General features: G+C 37.6%; 1 pseudogene; it reads left to right on the top strand.

Annotated features, from left to right (window-relative positions):
* The first annotated feature begins 547 nt into the window (after nucleotides 1-547).
* Nucleotides 548-5,699, top strand: LOC140713454 (zinc finger protein 705D-like; annotated as a pseudogene).
* The last annotated feature ends 550 nt before the right edge of the window (nucleotides 5,700-6,249 follow it).

The raw sequence follows: 6,249 nt of genomic DNA, 5'->3' as shown, positions 1-6,249 counted from the left end.
TAGAAATGGAGTTTCACCATTTTGGCCAGGCTGGTCTTGAACTCCTGACCTCAGGTGATCCACCTGCCTTGGCCTCCCAAAGTGCTGGGATTACAGGCGAGAGCAACCGCACTTGACCCTAAAACAGATTCTTACTTGATTGATTTCTGAGTTCCAAGGGGAAATACAAAAGTCAAAATTGAGAGAAAGTAAAAGTGGAGTAAGGTTTCAGAAGGCTGTGATTGGTGTTGGAGAAACATTGCTAGGGCATAAAGCTGGGATAATAAAATCTGAGAAATCCCACAGTGTTTATCTACAGGTAGAAATCATATTCCACATGTGGGCGGAGTCAGGGATCCCTGTGTTTTAAAATCAGTGAGGGAATTGAATATCTGGACTTGTGTCAATTAACATACAAAACCTAGTGCTTTTGATGCTCTCATTCATAAGATATCTGTGTTCCTTCTTTGTCAGAAACCATAGTCATAGGCTTCCTAATTTTGACCATGGGAAAAGAGGAGAGGCCTCTGTGTTTGTGTCTGTTGGTCAGGCTGTGGGGCAGGTGGCGTCACCCTTCAGTGAAGGTCTGGCTTTTCATCACAGGTTGGTCTGAAAATTATGTACAAGGCTGGTGTCTCACGTGTTCTCTCTCTAACCTCAGCTTTTCTTAGTGCCTGAAGTGTCTGCAAGTGGAAATCCAGAAAAAGACAGAGAGAAACTGAGTTCTTGACAATGCATTCACTAGTGAGTAGGGGATGGCTCTTTCTACTGAAATTATACCCATATTGCTGGCAAATGGGCAGTTTTCTCCAGTTTGCATGGGTGTTTCATTTTTATTCTTTTTTTGTTTGTTTTTATGATGCAAAGTCCACCCAGCCTGGGTGTTCCAAATGCAATCAGGAGACTTTCAGGTATCTGGCCTCCAATTAAGTTTTCTCAGGACTCTAGGTTGGGTATCATGTGTCAATGATTCCTAAATTATCAGTATAATTTCTAATATTACACTACTTTATTCCAGCCCCTATGCAGGCTATTTACAAGAAAAGACATGGAGGTCTCATTTATGTATTTCTTTTTCTTCTATCCATCCTATAACCTCATAGGGAAATAATGGACCCATTAACTGTACCATTGGCTGAAATAGACTTAGGATTGTGATGAATGCAGGCACTAGAGATGCGTGAAGAGCAGAAGATCACAGCCCAATAATGAGGCTGATGTTCTAGGAGCTGAGTTCAATAAATCCCGTGTGATAGGCCTTGGGCAAGAGCTGCACAGTGTTGAGGAAAAAGGAGAGGTTGATAAAATATATTTATGCTTTTAAAAACTTTGCAAAAGGACAACTAAAGAAGTCATTATTATTCTTATCCCCATTCGTTTTGCCTTTTGATAATTAACCTTTTTGCCTTCTGGTAACTGAAAGTAACATATAAGAAATACAATTACTTAATTATGGTTGCACACTCAGGAGAAGGAATATAGTAGATATAGTACAATTTAGGGTTCTGTGGAAATGCTCTATAAGGGCTGGTTAGAAAAAGACAAAACAGTAAAGAGGCCTTTTTATCCTTGAACAAGCCAAGTGACAAGGTAAAGTTAAAAGAGAGGCAGTGATAACTGATGTTTGGGTTGCCCAGAGAAAGTTGAGAACAGGAGGCTTCATATGACAGGAATCATCAGACTAAGACTTCCTCAGTATAGCAGCCTCAGCGGTCTTGTCTTGTGCGGCTGGACTGTCTTTAAGCCTTGTCATGAACACCTGAATTACATAACATTAGAGTGACTATATGTATGAATTGAATCCTATATTCTGCGTAAAACTTGTTCAGTTCTGAAGAATGCTGGAGTCTGGTTCATCACTTTCTAACTTTTTAATGAATAAGGGACCAATGACCTGTATTTAATAAATATTTGCTAGATAGGAAACATGTTTTCTATTACTTCTTTAGATTATTCAAAACACACAATAGGTCTTTTAACCATTTGATTGGTGAGAAACCTGTGGTTTATCTAGAGAAATAATTCATTTAATCACGGTCATGTTTAAAAAGTAGTAAATCATGGTTATTTGCCTTGTGACAAATCTGTAATTTACTTGAAATTCATGGTAAATTTGTTTTATTTATGAAGGTTCAAGTGAAAATTTTATAATCAATTATGTACAGATGATTACCACATTACTGAAAAATATCTGGGCTATATTATGCCACATCTCATGCGATATTTCTTCATAGGAAAGTTTAATGGATTAAGAGTGGGTATGTCTCTGTGAGTGAATTTGAAAGGCAGATACCAGTTTAGTATTGAGAATGAACTGGCTGGAACCTAAAATACTGAGTGTTCTGCATACCCAGCTCCTACCTATGTCATCTCAGCCTTCCTCCTCTGGACATTAAAAGGGATTCTCTGTCTAAACTAAAATGTCTGATGTTTTAGAACAAAGTGACTTTTGAAGATGTAGCTATTGACTTCACCCAGGAAGAGTGGGCCATGATGGACACATCCGAGAGAAAGCTGTACAGAGATGTAATGCTGGAAAACGTATGTCACCTGGTGTCCCTCGGTGAGTCCCTCAACATTCACATATGTATGTAGACACACATTGACTCATTCATTCGATAAGTGTTGGAACAGCTTCCCCATATCTCACTCTAATCTCTTCTCTGATTCTCTCACAGATCTTATCTGAAAAAAGTTTGAGCTCTCTAAATCTGTCTAAAGAAATATCTTTATTTTATTTTATTTTGTTTTGTTTTGTTTTATTTAGTGTGTCACGCAATTAGAATGTAATCTTGACAGGGATTTCATGGTTTCCTTGGTACTCAGTCTCTAATACTCAGAACAGACCTGGGAACTTAATGAATATTTTCAATGTATTAAATTAAATATTTTCTAAATAACTCTTCTGCTTCAGTCACTATGCTTAGGCTGAGACCAATTAGTGAAAACGATAGCAATATCTTTTCTGTATAGAACACCAATTATTTTTGTAAATCGAATGTTTTTTTGTTCTGCATGAGAATAATAATAAACATACTGTGCAGAGGTTTAATTAATCTCTTTCTGAAGAGACTGTGTATTATGCATTGTGTCTTGGAACTTAGGCATGGACTCAGCATTCATAGGTCCTGACTGTTTTGAATTTCCTTTTCCTGATGGACCTTTTGTTTGGATTTATTTTCTAGTCTCACGTTGGGTCAGAAAAATCCTGGGGAGTTTTCTGTGTTCTAGGTCTTGTGGCCTGAGCTGACCTTCACTGTTTTTATTCTTCCTCGGTAGCCTGCCTTACAGTTGGTGATAATGCACATTTATTGACAGTGAACTCAAAACACATGTACTGTTTCCACTAACAGGGTACAGATAAGCAAATCCTATATAACTTTGCAGTTGGAGCAAGGAAAAGACCTCTGGCGGGAAGGAAGAGAATTTCTCCAAGGCTAGAATCTGGTTAAGCAACAGGGTCCTGTGCTCTAATAGGAGGAGGTGCTTCGTCAATGAATAATATCAGTCAAATATTAATTAGCGGTTTCATTAAATGAGTGGTAATTTCTAAAATATAGGTTAAGTTACTGGAGCAGAATTCCTTAGATGTTATTATCATTTTGTTCATATGTCAGATGCTACTCTTGTGTCCTCTTGCCTTTTCTTTTACTTTTGGGAAAAGGATAATTCATGTACTTGTTGGGGTTAAACTGTCACATGCTGACTCTTTTCCCGATACCCCTGTGAAGACTATCCCTCTATTTACCTGCCTGATATCTCATCTCCATTTTATCTCTTTTCACAATTTAATTTTAAAGCACTTTCTAATTGCTGACGCTGTACAATCTGTTTCTTCTATTGAAGTATTTTCTTCATTTGACACATTTGCCACATCTAAGTGTCAATTTTTGAAAAAAAGTAAAAGGGCCTTGGGGTTTTTCAAACAATTTTATTACCATAATACCAAGGTAACAATTTATTTTTCAATTATTTCAGACAAGGAAAGTGCCCTTAAGAAAAAACACACGATATTCATGCATCCTATCAGAAAAGACGCATCCACCGATATGACAATGGTGAGTTTTATAGCTGTGTACACCAGCCATCTAAGTTAAAGACCTGGTAATGGGTTAAGTTAGTAATGACGCACAGTCACCTGAGTGTAATTAGGCTGGCATTAAGTGCTTTCTAAGCAAAAAAAAATTTGATAGTTTGAATTCAGTGAATAAAGTGACCTGTGTTCTAAACCATAACATGAGATCTTTAAAATAGAACAAGTGCATATACATTGCTCATGCTCAGACTTTGAAAGATATTGATATCATCACAATTAATAGAATAACTCTGCAGTTGGGATCTTATAAAAGAGAAAATATCTGTGTCTGCAGGAGATAATGTGTATGCAAGTGTCAATCGAGAAAAATGACGAGACAAGTCTCAATCATTTTAGGAGATTTATTTGCCAGAGTTAAGGACATGCACCTGGGGGACAGGTGTATGCCTTTCTCCAAAGATGATTTTCTCTAAATTTAAAAGGGGAAAGGGTGGGATATTGAGAAGTACACAATTTTCATGTAAAAGGTGGGTAGAAAAAAATAGTAATTCGTACATTTTTCTGGCTCAGTGAATCTGGATTTTTTACATGAGATGACATAAACAAATGAGGCAGAGGAATAATGCAGGAGAGCTGCATTTTATATAAGACAACATAGGCAAAATGGGGCAGGGAAACAATCGGATATGCATTTGTGTCTGGTGAACTGGGGATGACTGCGCCTGTAAAGACAAGCTATCAGTTTGCATTGCCATGGTGTAACTTTAACAGCTCATGAGGAATTTCCTTGTGGGCAAAATACGGGGGAGGCAAGCAGCTTTTCATCTTGTAGCCATATTATTTAGGAACGAGAAGGGGGAGGTAAGTTTGTGTGACCCTGTTCTCAGCTTGATTTTTCCCTTTGGTTAAATGAGTTTGGGGTGCCAACATTTAATTTCCTTTCACACAAGTAACATTGGAAAGATTTCAACTGGACTCTACCACTGAATGGTTGGTCTGGGATTCAAAGGTGGTGAAATGAACGTATAGATGTATGTCGGTAAATCAATAAGAGCTTTTAATCTTTGTCCCTAAAGGAGAACTCTCTCATTCTGGAGGATCCCTTTGAATGTAATGATTTGGGAGAAGATTGCACTCACAGTTCCACAATGACGCAGTGTTTGTTAACTCAGAGTGGAAAGAAACCCTACGTCAGCAAACAGTGTGGAAAATCCCTTAGTAATCAGTTGTCCCCTAAACCACATAAACAAATTCATACTAAAGGTAAATCATATCAATGTAATATATGTGAAAAGGCCTATACTAATTGCTTTCACCTTAGATGGCACAAGATGACTCACACTGGAGAGAGGCCATATGCATGTCATCTATGTGGAAAATCCTTCACTCTGTGTTCTCACCTTAGAAGACATGAGAAAACTCACACGGGAGAGAGACCGTGTAAGTGTCATCAGTGTGGGAAAGGTTTTATTCAATCCTTTAACCTTCGAAGACATGAGAGAACTCACCTTGAATAAAAGCGTTATGAATGTGATAAAAGTGGGAAAGTCTTTAGTCAAAGCTCTGGCTTTAGAGGACACGCAAGAATTCACACTGAAGAGAAACCACATACTTGTCTTCTATGTGGGAAAGCCTTTAGTCTATCTTCTGACCTTAGATGATATGAGAGAACATGCACTGGAGAAAAGCCATATGAATGCCATTTATGTGGGAAAGCCTTCAGCCAGTGTACTAATCTTAAATAACATCAGAAAAGTCACCCTGGAGAGAAAGTGATAAATGTCTTCAGAACATATTCTGACTTTAGATGACATGGTGTTAGGAATGACGAATGTAAGGAATATGGAAGAGACTTCAGCTGTAGTTGTAACATGTAAACATGCCAAAGGACTCACATTTTGAAGAATTACTATAATCAACATGGACGTTACTTCAGTTACCTTTATTCTTCAGTCCTCATCAATAAATTCATATGGAAGAGAAATTGTACGACATGTATGTACCAAAGACTTGTTAGTGATCTGATCATAAATGACACGAGAGAGCTGAAACTGTCAACATAATAAACTAAAAGTCTTCAGCAACAGTTTTAATAACTTAAAACATGTGGGACTTTCAGGTAGAGAATCTCTAGCTCTGCATTCAGTGTGAAAATGTTTTTATGTGCAATTTGTTGTCCACTAACATAAGAAAACTTTACTTGGATGAACCCTTTATTTGTATTTTCTGTGAAT

The sequence above is a fragment of the Chlorocebus sabaeus genome, chromosome 14, assembly GCF_047675955.1.
Source record: "Chlorocebus sabaeus isolate Y175 chromosome 14, mChlSab1.0.hap1, whole genome shotgun sequence".
Classification (NCBI taxonomy): Eukaryota; Metazoa; Chordata; class Mammalia; order Primates; family Cercopithecidae; genus Chlorocebus; species Chlorocebus sabaeus.
The sequence above is the reverse complement of the archived record's forward strand: the minus strand, read 5'-3'. Positions and strand labels throughout refer to the sequence as shown.